The sequence below is a fragment of the Phytophthora cinnamomi genome (genome assembly GCF_018691715.1).
Source record: "Phytophthora cinnamomi strain GKB4 chromosome Unknown Contig45, whole genome shotgun sequence".
Taxonomy (NCBI): domain Eukaryota; phylum Oomycota; class Peronosporomycetes; order Peronosporales; family Peronosporaceae; genus Phytophthora; species Phytophthora cinnamomi.
Genome location: NW_027150978.1, coordinates 895,586 through 912,222, shown reverse-complemented (window position 1 = coordinate 912,222; position 16,637 = coordinate 895,586).

Below are 16,637 nucleotides of genomic sequence, written 5' to 3'. Positions count from 1 at the left end.
ATTTAGAAACCATTGAAGTGAGAAGCCAGTCGCAATCGAAGGTCTGGATGCACGCGTCGATGAAGTGCTGGCGAACACCACGTCAGAGGACACCAAATACGTTTAACGACGAGCACTGACCAACTTTGTGGAATGACTGTACACCAACAAGTGGTGATCATCGATCGATGTTGGTAACGATTGATGGAGAGTCTATTTCAAAGTGGTTGTCTGGAGTACCTCTCGTCAGTCCTTTGAATTTTGATGTGCTAACTACCCAAGACTGCCTGCGCTACCTGACTTCGATGGAGAAACACGGTGTAAAGGGAAATTCTACTTATGGTAACGTGCATGCGCTGTCACACATACCGATGCGATGACCCGAAGCTTGAGGGCGCAGTGGCGGGCGCCCGTCGAACACTTGAGAGGAAGATTGGAAGTTGAAAAGTGATTGATTGAATCGTTAGTTTGGCGTCGGCTCATTGCCGCCGCACCACCAGTAGTTCTTGGCGACCTGGACACGCAAACAAGTATCCAGGTCCCATCCTAAAGTCTATCAATCTCAGATCCTAATTCTATCCTGATCTACCGATGAGAATCTACTAATCCAAAACGTAGCTTGATCCAAATATGCGACTCGCGTCCCATAATCAAAAGTTCGGCTCGAAAACTTGATTCTTGCACATCTCAAGGATTTTAGCCAATGAGGTCGCATGAAACTCCATGTTTATGCGTCCCATAATCATGATTATTCTTGATAATGACCAGTAGGATAGCATGTAACGAATATAAACCATGCAGTGTTTTATTACGCTGCACAGCGTAAACAGAAAAGTATGCATTATCAATTGACGTGGGAGTCCTCTGCCATCTCATTGGCAGACGGACGTCCACGTCACATGACCTCCCTTCCAAGAAGACCCCGCTATTTCGAAGCTGGCTTTGTCTTCTTCTTGGTTTCCCAGTACTTGTCAATGAGACCTGGAATCTGATTCAGGTTCTCTACTGGTTCCCACGTTGCTTCTTCGCGTGATTCACCAAGCCACCAAATCCGGTATTGGAGTTTCTTCTTCTTGTTACGATGACCAATGACTTCGCGCACAAGCTGACCTTCCGTACCGTCCTTCAAAATCACTTTGTTCACACTTTGGCTCCGTGATTCATCACTGCGATATGGCTTGAGCAATGAGGTGTGAAATACGGGGTGCAACTTGAGACCCTTTGATAAGTTCAGCTCGTATGAGTCACGATGAATTTGTCTCACAACCGAATAAGGTCCAATAAACCGCGGTGCGAGCTTCTTTGACTGTGCGAAGCCTTTATGACGAATGTCCAAGTTTCGTCCATCTAGGCGTACCATATCTCCAGGTTTGAAGTCTTGAGCAAGCCTGTTCTTGTCGTAGTAAGACTTCATACGAGTTTGTGCTTCACACATTGCATCTTGTGCCATCTTCAAAATTGCATCTTGCTTGAGCAGAAATTCTTGCGCCGATTTGTGCAACTGTTCAAATTCCGGGTCCCTAGCCACATCATCTGGCATATAGGGCACATAACCCAGATCAGCCTCAAACGGTGACATACCGATTGAGGAATGAACACGTCTATTGTACGCGAGTTCAGCGACATGCAAATATTCATCCCAGTCATTTTGGAATGGGTTCACCACACCCCGAAGATAATCTTCAATAAACCCATTAGTACGTTCGGTCTGACCATCAGTCTGTGGGCGAAAGGCAGACGACAGATTGTGGGTCGTCTCCAAAATCTTGATCACTTCTTGCCAGAACTTGGACGTAAATTTGGAGTCTCTGTCAGAAACGATCGATTTCGGCACGCCATGGTCTTTCCCATAATTGACCATGAATAGCGCAGCAGTCTCTTCTGCTGTCGCATTCGTATTGGTTGATGAACTTCGCACGCTTCGTCAACCGGTCCACAATAACCATACTGACGTCTTTTCCGGTTTCCGTGCTCGGCAGTGCAATCATAAAGTCCATCGACACATCAACCCATCTACCTCCTGGAATCTCCAAAGGCCGTAGTAGTCCGGGCGGCTTCGTTTGGCGTGCCTTATTCCGCTGACAACGTTCACACGTGTTGACATAGCGTTGAGTGTATTTCGACATCATGGGCCAGTAATACTTTTTCTGGACACCCAAGTATGTCTTAAACTATCCGGGGTGACCTGCCGTGACCACATCGCGGTTTTCACAAATAACACGGTTCTTCAGATCTTCATTATCCGGAATTACCAGTCGAGCATTTTCATCATCTGTCGTTTGGTAAAATAACAACCCATTCTTCACAGAGTAGCGTGGTACCTCTGTACCACTAGAAATACTCTGCAACAACTCCTGAACTCTCCGGTCGGTAGAGTACAGTTGTTTGGCCGAGTGCGTCACAGTCGCATTTGGCGTTTGGATACTAGAAACAATTTCACGGTTTCGATCAGTTTCGATGAGCTCACTGAGACTAACCTGAGCGGCTTTATGCTCAAAGAGTGGGTTTCGGGACATTGCATCCGACACTTGGTTACTTTCTCCTGGAATCCACTTGAACTGCGGTTGGAATTCAGCTAGCTCGTTAAACCAGCGCGCAACACGACGATTTGTTGTCTTTTGCGTCAATATAGTCTCGATGCTCTTGTGGTCTGTCTCCACGGTAAATGGGCGATCGAGAAGGTAAACTCTCCACACACGAAGGGCATGCATGATAGCCAGTAACGCCTGCTCACGAACAGGGTAGTTGAGTTCCGCTGGTTTCATTTTGCGTCCTGTGTATGCAATCGGATGCTCCAACCCTCCCTCGTTTTGAAACAAGACTCCCCCTATGGCAAAACTCGAGGCATCCATACGAATACCGAACGGTTTGTCGAAATCAGGAAGTTGTAGTACATGAGGGGTGGAGAGACGGCGTTTGAGTTCATGGAAGCATTCCAACTGATGCTCTGACAAGTGTAACGTTTCCTTTGGGCGTAAACCCTTAGTACTTTCGTGCAGTGGGCCTGCAAATTGTGCGAAGTCGGCGCAAAAGCGCGAGACGTAGACCGTCGTACCTAAGAAGCTTTCCATTTGTTTCTTGGTACGTGGAATCGGCCAGTCGTTGATTACGCGCACTTTGTCAGGGTCCATTCGAACACCATGACGACCAACAAAGTCACTGAGACAGGGGATCTCTTCGACGCAGAACTGACACTTCGACAATTTTACGTACAATTGCTATTCTTGACACCGTTGAAGCACTCTGTCCAACGCGTCGACATGCATTTGCACGTCCTTGTCTTGCGTAAAAACGTAGATGTCGTCAAAATAGATGCGCATCACATCGCGCAAGTCACTGAACACTCGCTGTAACAGCCTGTTAAATGTGCCCGGACTACCGCGCAAACCCATCGGGGTTACAAGATACTCAAACAGCCCATCGGGCGTCGAAAAAGCAGTAAATGGAATATCAGCTTCACGAAGTTTAACCTGATAGTATCCTCACAAGAGGTCCATGCAGGAGAACCAGTAACTACCGCCCATCGCATCAAATGTGTCCTCCTTTCTCGGCATCGGTATCGCTGGCAAAATGGTGGCACTATTGAGTTGACGATAATCGTGCACGATGCGCCAACCCACGGGCTTCTTGACGCAGAACGTCGGAGCGCTGAATGCAGAGGTGCTAGGTCGAATAATACCTGCCTGCGCCCACTCTTTCGTCCAATACTGGATCCCCGTCCGCTGCTCCGGGCTTTGGCGCCATTGTTTCACCGAAATCGGTTGTGTTCCCGGCTGAAGTTGAATTTCGTGTTCAATGCCTTCGCGGACAGGGGGTGTCGTACTTGGCAGCTCAGTGCGAAATACAGTATCGCGATACTTGAGCAAGACTTCATATGCGGGGTTGTTCACCAGTGCCTCTCATCCTTGTTGCTTAAAACGCTCAGCCTTTTCTGAGTCGTGTGGATTGACAACAAACACAGCTTCGATATCCTTCTCTTTGCGGAGTTCCTTCAGCAATTGCTTCGTTGTGATCAGTTTCGTTTCACCGAACGCACCCTTGTGACCATGCCGACGGTAGTAATGGAAGATTTCGCGGTTCTGGTTTGCGTTCTTGAAACGACGGCCTCCGATCATACGCGTTCGAGGTCTGTTAGGTACCACCAATCGAAGAGCCTGGGGTTCCTCAGTCCTTGTACGCGGGCGCAATAGTAAACGTTCCCAATCGATGTCCGGGTTATTCTCCCGAAGCCACTTCATTCCGAGAAGCACATCCTTATCCTCCGGGACAAGCATGACCGTAAACGTTTCACACGTCACCGGGAAATCCGGAATCTGCAACATCATTTCGACGGTACGTCTTGGTCTTTGCACTGTTTGGTTGTATCCTAGACGAACTGTCATCATGTCGTCAGGATGCTCCTTGATGTCCAGCTGAAGCCGTACAGCTAGATCTTCAGTGACACCGTTGAGGCTGCTTCCATTGTCGACGAATATTGAGACGTCAGTCACTGCCTCCTCCTGATTGTAGGCTAATGCTTTCACTTCCAAAATGGCGTAGAATGATCCGCCAACATAGTGATTGCTTTCCTTGATGGACTTGCATTGCGGCTTGATATGACCGACTTGTCCACAATTATGACAAGTGGCTGACTTTCGCCAATCCTCTTTTGGTCCACTCTTCGGTGACAGCTTTCGCTCCGGCGGCTTGCTTGATTTGTTAGCCGCTGGTTTCACAGATGATACCGCTTTCGAAGAAGGCTGGTGATTCGCCGTGGTCTTTGCCGAGAGTCCTCCATAGTGAGCAAACTCGAAATTCGTTGCAATCTCAATTACTTCATTGCAAGAATCTTGAACTGAGCTCCTTCACCTTTTTCGCTGTCTCCGGCCGAAGTCCGTTCTGAAAGTAGAACCGCTTCTCCATCTCCGAATCTCCAACTCGGATTGAGACATCAGATCCTGAAACGATGACACATATTCATGGATGGTCCCGTGTTGTTTCAGCTGAAACAATCGCTCACGTAGATTGTATTCAAAGTCTTTGGGACGAAAGCGTTCACGTAGCTTCGCCTAAAACAATTGCCATGTTTTGGGAACTCCTGCCGCTTCACAATCTGACGAAAAAGCGCGATACCAGTTTAGCACAGATTTACCTAAACTGCAGGATATCATGGTCACAAAATCGGACGTATCGGCCTCCATCGATCCGCGCTTGTTAGCGTAATATTCCTCCATGGCAAAGATCCATAGTTCCAAATCTTCACCGAATTTCCCTTCATACATGGGAGGATCCTTCTTCCGTCGTTCACCTTGCGATGCGAGCAAGTGTTCAAAACGGTTATTGGCTTGCTGCATTTGCATCTGAAATTGCGTTTGCATCTGCATCTGATACATTTGCTGTTGTTGCGTTAACCAGATCCTTAACTGTTGCATTGACATTGCGTCAGGTGCAACGTTTGCCGTTCCGGCGGGTGGGACTTCGTGGTGAGCTTCCTGCGGCGTTGCAGCCTCCGTTTGAGCCGTCCGCGGCACTTGGCGTTGCCGCGGGTTAGGCGATTCACTCTCTGCTGCCCTACTCCTCGTCATAGTCATTTGGGGTAGGACAGATGGACTTTTCGGTGAGTAATCCGTAAAATACGGCGAAATAAAACGGAAAAGGAATTAAAAGCTCAAAAAGTGTTTTACAACTTAGTGTTGCTGCGGTTCCTGGCGAATAAGGCCATTAAGCTTAGCACCAAGGTTGTTTGGCACTCCGAAAGGTTCAGGAACGCCAGGTTAAGTTGACGATCAACCTGGGCCTCGATGCTCTCGTCCTTGATCCAGAAAGTTTCTTTGCGAAATTTGCCCAAAACCCGCTTAGCCGTTTTGACCTGGCGGAGGAGATCCACTTGAAGTTTAGCGAAACTCTCCGCCTCGGCTGGCGAGAAGAAAAGACTGGTGTCAATCGCCGTAACAGGTGGAGGAGCAGGAGTGGACGTCGATGATACTTTGACATCACTCGCTTTCTGATGCTTCCTCTTACTGCTTTGGTTGTTATCCTTCTTGTAGCGGGCCATAGACCGACTCCAAAGATCGCAAAAGAGACAAGTGACTACCACCGGGTAACCAAGGACCGTTATACTTCTACAAAGTTCCGCTGTCGCAGACACAATGCAGGCGTCCGGGTGCTAAACCGGCTTCTAGTGAAAGCCCAGCACACAGCGAAGGTTAGGTACAATCCGATCTAGGCGGAGGCAAAGTGGTATTTCCACCGGCCACACGGAGTGATAATGTACCCACTTCTTCGAAGTGTGCTCCTCAAAAGCTGCACGTTCGCAACCTAGAGGTTCCCCACGATGTGGCTGGCTCCAATAGTCACAAGTAAACTCGCTTCCCACGATGTGGCCACGAGTAAACCTTTCTTGAACTTGAACCGAAGCTTGAAACGGCAAGTGATACTATATCACACATACCGATGCGAAGACCCGAAGCTTGAGGGCGCAGTGGCGGGCGCCCGTCGAACACTTGAGAGGAAGATTGGAAGTTGAAAAGTGATTGATTGAATCGTTAGTTTGGCGTCGGCTCATTGCCGCCGCACCGCCAGTAGTTCTTGGCGACCTGGACACGCAAACAAGTATCCAGGTCCCATCCTAAAGTCTATCAATCTCAGATCCTAATTCTATCCTGATCTACCGATGAGAATCTACTAATCCAAAACGTAGCTTGATCCAAATATGCGACTCGCGTCCCATAATCAAAAGTTCGGCTCGAAAACTTGATTCTTGCACATCTCAAGGATTTTAGCCAATGAGGTCGCATGAAACTCCATGTTTATGCGTCCCATAATCATGATTATTCTTGATAATGACCAGTAGGATAGCATGCAACGAATATAAACCATGCAATGTTTTATTACGCTGCACAGCGTAAACAGAAAGGTATGCATTAACAATTGATGTGGGAGTCCTCTGCCATCTCATTGGCAGACGGACGTCCACGTCACATATGCTCTGCTATTGTGTACCTCTATACAACGACGGAGCACTCCCGACCTAGGTTTCTTGACTCTCAGATGAAGCGATTTTTCAAGGGGCTACACCACACAGTGACACAAACCGCTCAAAATATGAACGAACACCTCCGCGACGGAAAGAAGCCTTTTCGAGGTTTAGAGCGGTAAACAATGCTACAATCTCGAAAAACATTGGATTCGGGCACTTTTTTTTTTATTAATTTGTTGGAATCTGATGTGTCGTGCCGAAAATGCGGTGACGATTCGGCATCTACAGCTCGTGTGGCAACAGGATTCAATCGCTATTTTTGTTGCCCACATCAAGAACAATCAATATGAAAATCGGCCGAGAGACCCCCGCCATGTTTACACCAATCCGGTAATGCCATAAGGGAATCTGCCACTTTAGTGCACTAGAAGCATATTAGTGCACTAATAGAACCAATCACGCCAAAACCCTACGAGCTCTGGTATATTACTGGATGAAATATTTGAAACCGTAAAACCTGCCATTATGTATACAGCTCCTGTTCGACCATCCGATTTGTCTCGTCTGCTTTTGCAGTTAGTACTAGTGGCATGAGCTTGACTATTTGACTATCACTACCAAATTGACCTCGCCGACCAAGAAGCGCGGAGACTACACCAAAAGCAAGCTAAACTCTACCGCAAGCTAATTAAGTGGGTAGGCAAGCGCAAGAAAGACGAATCGATGGAGTCTCAGTGACGTGGCCCTCAACCACGCCTGACAGCTGAGGCAGAGCAAAACCTTTGTGAGTGGATTATGGGGCGACAGCTTATCGGGAAGCCGGCCAAACGTGGGGAAATCATTGCCAAGGCCAGCACGATCGCTGAGATGACTACGGGAACTGGCGTTGGTAGCGGCTTGTACAGGCGCTTTATGAAGCGGCGCCGGCGTCGATTAAGCAAGCCGCTTGGCTTCACGTGAAGAAAACCGTCCAACAACAGCTTCTCGTCCTCCCACCACCACGCACGAAAGGCAGGAAGCGGAAGACAGAGAGAGTTGGTGGGCGATTGCTAACCCGTGAACTACTAGAGAACCTACAAGCAAAACCTCGAAAGGCACAGCAAAAAGGTTCCCGACTGACACCGGTTCATACGGAGGTTGAAAATGCTCCAGGCGCACCCGAGCAATCGCTGTTTGAAGTTTAGTCAAGAGATAAGACAGACAGGCAAATCAATGTTAGTTACTGTAAGTCAATTGCACACACAGATGAGCAGATAATCATACCTTTATAACAGTGCGGAGAATTAACGTGTCCGAGGGACTCGAACCCGCGACAACCATGCTCCCCGTAGGGCCCTCATTAAGCCAGCGGCGTTAACCGACTGAGCTGTCAGCACTGTCGAAATGACAAATTATTTCCAAGATACATCTCCTTTCAATACTGATGTGTTTGCGTTTTTATCGAGTATTATAGGTTACCTAACCACTGAACGAAAGAAACACTGTCCCAGTTTGAGAAATGCTGGTTCATACAAATACTAAGATAAAAGGAGCACTAAACTGGCAATCAGCAGGAAATAGGCCATTCACTACAGTCCATCCAAACTACCCAATAAGAGCCTCTCCATACCAGAATTAATCTGTGAAAGAGAGTAAACAAACACCTGTCTGGGCATGCATATTGCACACTGAAACTCACAGTAGACTTTCGGCTATCGCGCCTTGACTGATGCCCTTTGAAAAGTGCACTAAATTGGCAAATTCCCTTAGATTTGTCCAGTGCTGGTTCTTGGGATTTTTTGCTGTGTTTAGGTTTGATAGCAATGTTAAGGCTTTTCCTGGGAGAGATCAGTACAGTCAATTTCTTAAGGTATTGAGAAGTGTGTTAAAGGGAGATTGTACGAAGCAAGCATTGGCTGAGTTCGGGATGGCCGCCGCAGACTTTAGAACATACTCTGCACAAAAAGGGGCTTCGATGTATGTGAGTGGCTGATCAACATCAGGTCCATAAGCTGCATATAATTGCTTTCGGGCTGGGTGGACGCTTCATGGTGTTCAAGACAAATATGTGAGATATGAAGCTGGTGGTGATATGGTGGTGGGTCGATATGTTGCCAGACTCCATTTGATTCCCCTCAATTTGCAACACTTCCACCTTTTCTCAATGTGGCGATGAGAACGAGCTTCAGGAACATCTCGTCTCCGCAATGGCAACGATTTTCCCAGGAGGAACACCGTGCTTAATGATGATCTGTCAGCATGGACTCGCTTCCATGTTGTGCAATAATGAGGTTATGGAAAGAGAGCTATATACTCCTCACCACCCAAGTTTTTGCTACTCGAAATCAGCTACAGCTGGAGTGGCTGCGACGGCATGTTGTATGTCGTAACTCTGAGCCTGACGATAGCATCTGCCCGACGGGAATCCCTCCTCAGGTTGGAATCATGGTCACACTATCGCATTATAAGACTGAAATCGGAGAGATGAGAAAAGTCTTCGCTCAACAATTTGCCAATAGACGACCTGTTCATGGATCTGTGATGGTAACGGAAGCCATGGGAGTAGTATTTGCAGCTGTCCTTGCTCACTCGAGATTTTGCTACAATCATTCAGCAGATCCAGTTGGCGAAATTGAACGTCTTGTCTCTGATCTTACGCCCCCTCGCCAGGGTAAGCTTTTTCACTACCCGTATACCACCCTGACCGGAACTTTTACCCAGCCAAATTTTGGGTATGTTTTGGAGGTGTTTTTATTGACCGGAGGAGTACCCGGACGTTATACATATATCAAGTACAACACGGATATCAGCTTCATTATCGCAAAACTATTCTTCTAAAGCTATTCTTGCCCATGACACAGTCTCATGGTGTCGCCTGGCTGCAGTACCAACACAACACAACTAACACATCAATTGCTTTCACCCTCCCCGAACACACGATTCCCCCCACCTTCGTTGTCGGCCAGGGCGACCTCAAGCCACCTTTTGCTGCTAAGGGTGACTCGGCAGAGCACTCATATGCAGACCAAGAAGAAGCGCACCATGGGCCGCAAGGCGGTGGACGACGGGCATGAGACTGCTGTCCAACTTGAGTTTATGGTGCTTCCAGATCGTGCGAGCAACCTCAACGTTGCCAGTGACAGCGCAATGACATATCATGTCGTCCAAGCTCCATTCCTTGAGCACTACAAACTATAGGATCCGCAACGACCAAGAGTTGCAAGGCTTTAGGTACTGCTGATCATAGTCCTCATCAAGAACATTGTCTATCGCAGCAGTACATCCACGTCTAGTAAGTGTAAAGCTACGCTCAAGATAAGCATAAGTGCTGAATGGCGTATATAGACTGAGCTCACTTGCCGTTGAGGTCTGGTTGTTAATGGCCTTTTAACCGACGAACCCGATGCGATGAAATGAACTACCGAGCGGCTAGCCACAGAGCTACCCGCTGCGCCGGAATATGATATCTAGGAAGAAGTATGAGCTGCTTCTTATGGGGAAAGGGATAAGCTGGTAGATGGATTAACATACGAGTAGTAAGGCGTGTCCGTTGTGTCTGGCGCCAATATTATGGCGGTCGATGATCCGGCCCGCGACCAATTCACACCGGTGTACTTCGTGCTGTAGGCATCTCAGACTAAGGGAATGTATGACGATGTAGTACACACTGGCAAAAATCTAAATCCTGCGTGCGATTTTGAGTTTAGTCTCACCTGACTGTACAAACTTGGTTCCCGAAAACCAAAGCGGTGGAATGTTTTTGTTAAGTAGGCCCAAAGCCTTCTCAAACGAAAACATCCTGGATCGAGCGGTGTTTCATCAGTGCGTGGAACGTGTTTGGTCTAGCAAACATTTTAGTGACATGCACAATCCCACATAGATATCCATGGACGCGGTATTCAAGAAACCTCACCCCAAACTGCAACAATTTGCTTTAGCAATGGAAAAGATATCAGCCGCGCGTGCGCAGGGTCAAGCCAGTATCGCATGCGGTCTCCGCAAAAAGAACCCGCGCCCTCCCCGTATTAATCTAACGACTGCCCCCCGACTTGATATTGTTTGAAGTCCCTCCTTATTCGGAAGACGAGGTCTATGCTGATGAAGAAGCCGCAAATTCTGACGACTGTATTGAATCTTATCGCGGTGGCTGAAATCTTTTCACTCAAGAGGAAACCCGCAGAGCTCTCCCGATTCAGCAGACCTAAGGCAATAAATCAGTTGTCATTCTCGTCTTCTTCGGGGAAGGGAAAACAACGGAGGCTGGACCAGTTGTCATGGAAGAGGTTAGCTAGAGAGTTTATAGTTCAAAGTTTTACTTGAGTCAATGTATGCGATGGTTTCTATCAGTCGGACAAATCTGCACGACGTTTTACAGTGAATGATTGCAAATTTGGGAATTTGATTTGGGTTTTTGTACGCGTGCCATTACTTTTGCATGAGGAGAATACGTCGTGCAGACTGCACGACGAAATCCATCCAAGACGCAAAATTTGCACGACGCCTTCCTTAGAAGTTTAGATGCTGTCCTTCGATCCGGCAACACTCAGAACAATAATGTTTGCGGACTGAATGACCCTAACCAAGTTCCACTAACGTACTGCAGCTTCAAAATAACCTGCAAAGCGGAAGGAGTGTTTACGAGGCTGTGGTTGAAGGGGACAGTAGACCTGAACACCTTCCGTTATCAAGTATAATGCTAGCGAAAGGGCCAACCAGGACCAACAAAAGGTCGTTCGGAAAATAGATTGAATCTTTCCGAACATGTCCAAACAGCATTTGCCAGCACAGCAAAGTGCTAAGAAGATAAGCAATAAACATAATCTCGCATCCCGGATCGGGCTGCTCCAATAAGCAGAAGAGCGAGTCTGGTACGACGGGCCGCTCAGCAAGCATGGCTGTGGAGAGTAGGATGACATATGACGACGCCGGCGGCGGCGGCGTAGTTGCGTCCCTAGGGAGGAGGAGTGAGGAGGCGCCCCTGGTGTGGTTGCTGCTGGCCAGCCATAGGCTCTCTACTGAAAGGAAACTGTGGGGATCGCTGCGAAAGATGTGCCTCCTCTTCTTCACCTTTTACTGGCGATAAAGTAAGTATAAAGCTGAGTGCGAAACGTCATTATTGCTGACGTCGCAAGGTTATGACACTAAGATACCAATTAGGATCGGTTTCGGAACGTCATTATTGCTGACAACGCAAGGTTTTGCGACAAAAATACAAAAGAGGATCGGTTGGCCGTTCATGAATGGAGAGTTCGGCTTTGTATCATACCGTGAAAAGACAGTATGTATCTACAATAGTGCCGGCAATGCATACGGTACGCACCACCTTATCTAAATTGATTTCCGTAATTTTCACCAAGACCTACAACATGTACAGCACCACACTCCTATCTGTTCATCAGTGGGGCGGACACAATCCTCGTTTGATCTCATCTGTGTACTTAAGTACTCCGACACATGGTGTCACTAAGTGGCGTATTCTCCGCCTCCATGCTCAAAATCCCGGATTCGGGAAGGCGCGGTGTGTAGGGAAAACAAATACCGGGTTGCAGCGCTCGCTCGACCCTGGGTGTTCGTGATCGGTGAAGGGTGGTTTTGTAGGTAGCTTCACACTCGCTTTAAACTTTGGACTCGCATAAATATAGTGATTTAAAAAAATACTTAGTACAAAGACAATTGAACCGGACATTGCCTAAGATAAGGTAATCCCTTCGTAAATTTGCCCCAACTGCAATTTCGTCAGCTTTATCGAAAAGTAAATAGCCTTTTTATGATGAAGACTGCATCATGGAGTGCTCTTTGCCCCATCGGCACGATGAATCTGGTACCACTAAAGACTCTTATACGCTGCAATCCGTTCATACATGTGCCCGTACTTCGCAGATTAGTGTTGAAGCATTACGACGAGCCGTGTGCCACTCACGCTGTCAAATCGAACCGCCCGAGCACCTTGGAGTAGGAGCCTCTCACTTTGCTATTCACTTCCAGCTACATCAACACTGACGGCTTAACCCCCCAGTCGGTCTTGAGCGCCAGAGCTCCCACTGCCACTTTGAAATATACCGTCCAACCAGCAGAGCTCCGTGTCCAGGGTGACCGCTGGTCCAGTGTTACTTCAATGGTTCTGCTTCGGGAAACTTTTGGTCGTGCTTGCTTTCTTAGCATGTGCCACAGGTGTCTCGTCAATGGACACCGCCATCGACAATGCTACCCCAGCATACTCTCTACGCGGGCATGATCGAATTCGCATCCTGGAAAAACAGCGACTCCTCTTTGAAGAGAGAGTTTCCGATATCCCCGGGGCTGCAAAGACCATTTGTAAGCTTACGCTGAAGAAGCTAAAGGCTACAGAGCAACTATTTAAGCGTTACCCAATTGACAAGAAAATTCCCGACATTTTCACGAATACGAAGTTTCAGAAGTGGGAGAGAACCGTGATTAGCGCCTTCAAGAAAAATCCCGATGCAGCAAATACGGTGAGGTTCTTAATGCTGAAATCTCAAGTCGGGGACGAAGGGCTCGCAAACGTGCTATCTACAGCGAGGGAGGTATCTGACTCGAGCTCTATTGTTGGACGATTGCAAGGCGCCCAGTTCACGAATTGGGTTAGCAGCGAAAAAACGGTAGACGACGCGTTCAAGATCCTCAAACTGGATCTAGCAGGGGACACACTCTTGGAGAGTCCGGCATTTCACAGCTGGATCTCATACTCAGAAGAAGTGGGAAGTGCGGGTAGGCTCGGCGTCGTTTCAACGCTAGTAGCTCGTTATGGAGACGAAAATCTAGCGAAGATACTATACGCGGCGAAGCAAGTATCTACCACGCGAGTGCTCGCTACCGAATTGCAGAACATACACTTGGCGCAATGGCTTCACGACGACAAAACGGGACTCCAGGTGTTCACGCTCCTCAAACTGGATAAGGCAGGAGACGAGATTTTCCAGAGTCCCGCATTCAGCACCTGAGTCTTATACGTTGGGGAGATGAAACAGAAGAACGCGTATTCAACAGACACCGCGCTCAGGGGCATTTATTCGTTGCTGTTGAAGCTTTTGATGAGGTGGACCTAGCAAAGCTGCTTTTTGCCGCGAAGGACGATGCCTCCTCGCCTCGCATAAAAAAATACGTCATTGCTCAACAGAAAATGCAGTTCAAGATGTGGAAAGAACGAGGAGAAGTCCCTGACACCATGGTTAAAATGATAATGTATTTTTCGTCAGGTGTTGACAAACAGAACGAAGGTGCTGTCGTCGACTACTCCCGCTGCTACAACACTGAGCCACGTGGAACGGAGCGCAATCTAGGCAAGGGTGGAGAGGTAAGGGTGTAAAGGTAGGGATAGTACGATACGAGTGCTTTCGCTGCGATTTTCGCACTTAAATACATAGCTACGCGCTATTCCATCACTAGACGACATCTACTTACCCAAAGAAGGTGACGTACCTTACCACCTTTCAATAGAATTCAACGGTCTCAGCCAACGTGAGTACCATACAGCTCCCTGTACGTGCTCACTGAAGTACATATATGATCACCCTTTGGTCCTCAGTTGCAGCTTTAGATGCGGCTGTACGCTGGAAGCGTGGCTTGAGCGCCGAAGTAGCAGCTTCCTATTTTCCAAATACACAAAACCAGGTACTTCAGTTGCAGCCTCTCAAGCGTTATGAATTCCAGGTCTTTAGCCCCTTGGCCGGCTGTCACACAGCGTCGAAAGATGCGGACGACCCTCTCGTTGCGGACGCGAGGCCCCCAATTCGTGATGCGTTCATGCCATGAGAGCACTTTGCGATACCTGAGCGCCTTCTTGGCCAGCAGCAGGTTGCTCTCGAGCTGAAGGAGCTGGCGGCTAGCGCCACGAGGCTGGTGAGCTTGCTTCGGTAGCGCTGGCACTTGGTGTTCTCGAATACAACGTCCTGAGCCATGCAGATGAAGCTCGCGCACTTGGAGCGCCGCTCCAGCGCACCTAGGCTCTCCCCGCCTTGGGGTAGCAGCGGGTGGAGGTCGTACGCTATACAGAGGGGCACGTATCGCTGCTCCAGACTGGAGGGGGGGGGGGCATGTTACCACGAGGCAGGAGCTCCAAGACTAGCTTCAGACTAATAGAGCGGGTCAGGTCATGGTGTGCGGAATTGTTGGTTTTGGTACTTGTGTGGAAGAGGGCAAATGCCGAAGTGAGATTTATCGTTAAGCCTAAATCTACGTTACTGTCCTTTTCTTCCTGTTGTTCCCCTTGTGCTCCTTGATGCCTCTCAGCATGTTGTTTACCCTACCGAGGACTCAGTGCCAGTCTTCGGTCTATCCAACCACATCACGGCTAGGTACGTGCCGTGCCTACCGTCAACTCGTTCACCGCGGAGTCATCTCCGGACGAGTCTTCGCTGGGTCCATCCTGTCTACACTGGCGGTACACAATACCATCAGTCCTGTCTACACTCGCGGCGCACAATACCAACACTCCCACTCGCCGCTAGTGTTGAGCAGCCTTGGCGATGGCTCGAGTCGCCTCTGGCAGGTACTGCAGGCGCTGGGTTCCCACAGCCTTCGTTAACATCTCGGCGAGCTGATCCTTCGTCGGCACGTAGTCGACTCCCCGCTCCACGTTCTCACGGACGAAGCGGTGCTTGATGTCCACATACTTGGTTCGAGCGTTGTATCCTGCGTTACTTGCTAACGCGATAGCACCTTGGTTATCCTCCCACACTCGCGTACCTCCCACTTACTCGTGGCCCAGGTTCTTCAGCATGGCTCGGGCCCACAGCACCTCCTGGGTGCACAGTCCGAGTGCCATGTACTCGGCCTCCGCCGAGCTTAGCGCCACCGTTCGCTGGTACTTCGACTTGAAGACCACCGGCGCCCTGCTGATCATCACCATCGTTCCGGTCACCGAGCGACGGCCGTCCAGATTGCTGCCCCAGTCCGCGTCCGTGTACGCCTCCACCGCGATCTTGTCGCCGTTGCCGTTGTAGACGATGCCGACGTCTCGGGTGCTCTTTAGGTACCGGAGCACTCGGACCGCAGCCTTCCAATGCTGTTGCCCAGGATTCTCCAAGAATCTCGACAACTGTGTGACTATGTATGCCACATCCGGGCGAGTGTACGTTGTAATGTACAACAGACATCCAATGAGTGCTCGGTATGGCTTTACCTGCATTGTCTCACGTTCGGTGTGAGTCGTCGGTGACTGAGTCTCCGTCAGCTTCAGGCCCGACTCGCACGGGTTCACCTCCACCGTGGCGTCCTCCTGATTGAACCTCTTTACCACGTCGTCAATGTAACGCGTCTGCTTTATCATGAGCGTCTTGGACATATAGTCGTGGTTGATCTCCATACCATGGATGAACTTGGCCTCGCCCAACTCCTTCATCTTGAACGGGTTCTTGAGCGCCACCTTGACCTCCTGGATCTCTGCAGTGGTCTTGGCCGCAATGACCATGTCGTCCACGTACAGGCAGATGTACACGTACTTGTCATCCTTGCCCTTGACGTAGACGCACTGGTCGGCACCGCAACTCCGAAATCCGATGTTCACGAAGACTCGGTGGATAGTCTTGTGCCAAGCACACGCTGCTTGCTTCAGACCGTAGATCGCCTTCTCGAGTCTGCACATCATGTTCCTCGCGTTCGCGACGCCGTAGGGCACCTCCATGTACACGCGCTCCGTGAGTACGCTGTTGAGGAACACAGTGTCCGCATCCAACTGCTCGGTCTCGTACGCCTTCGCCAC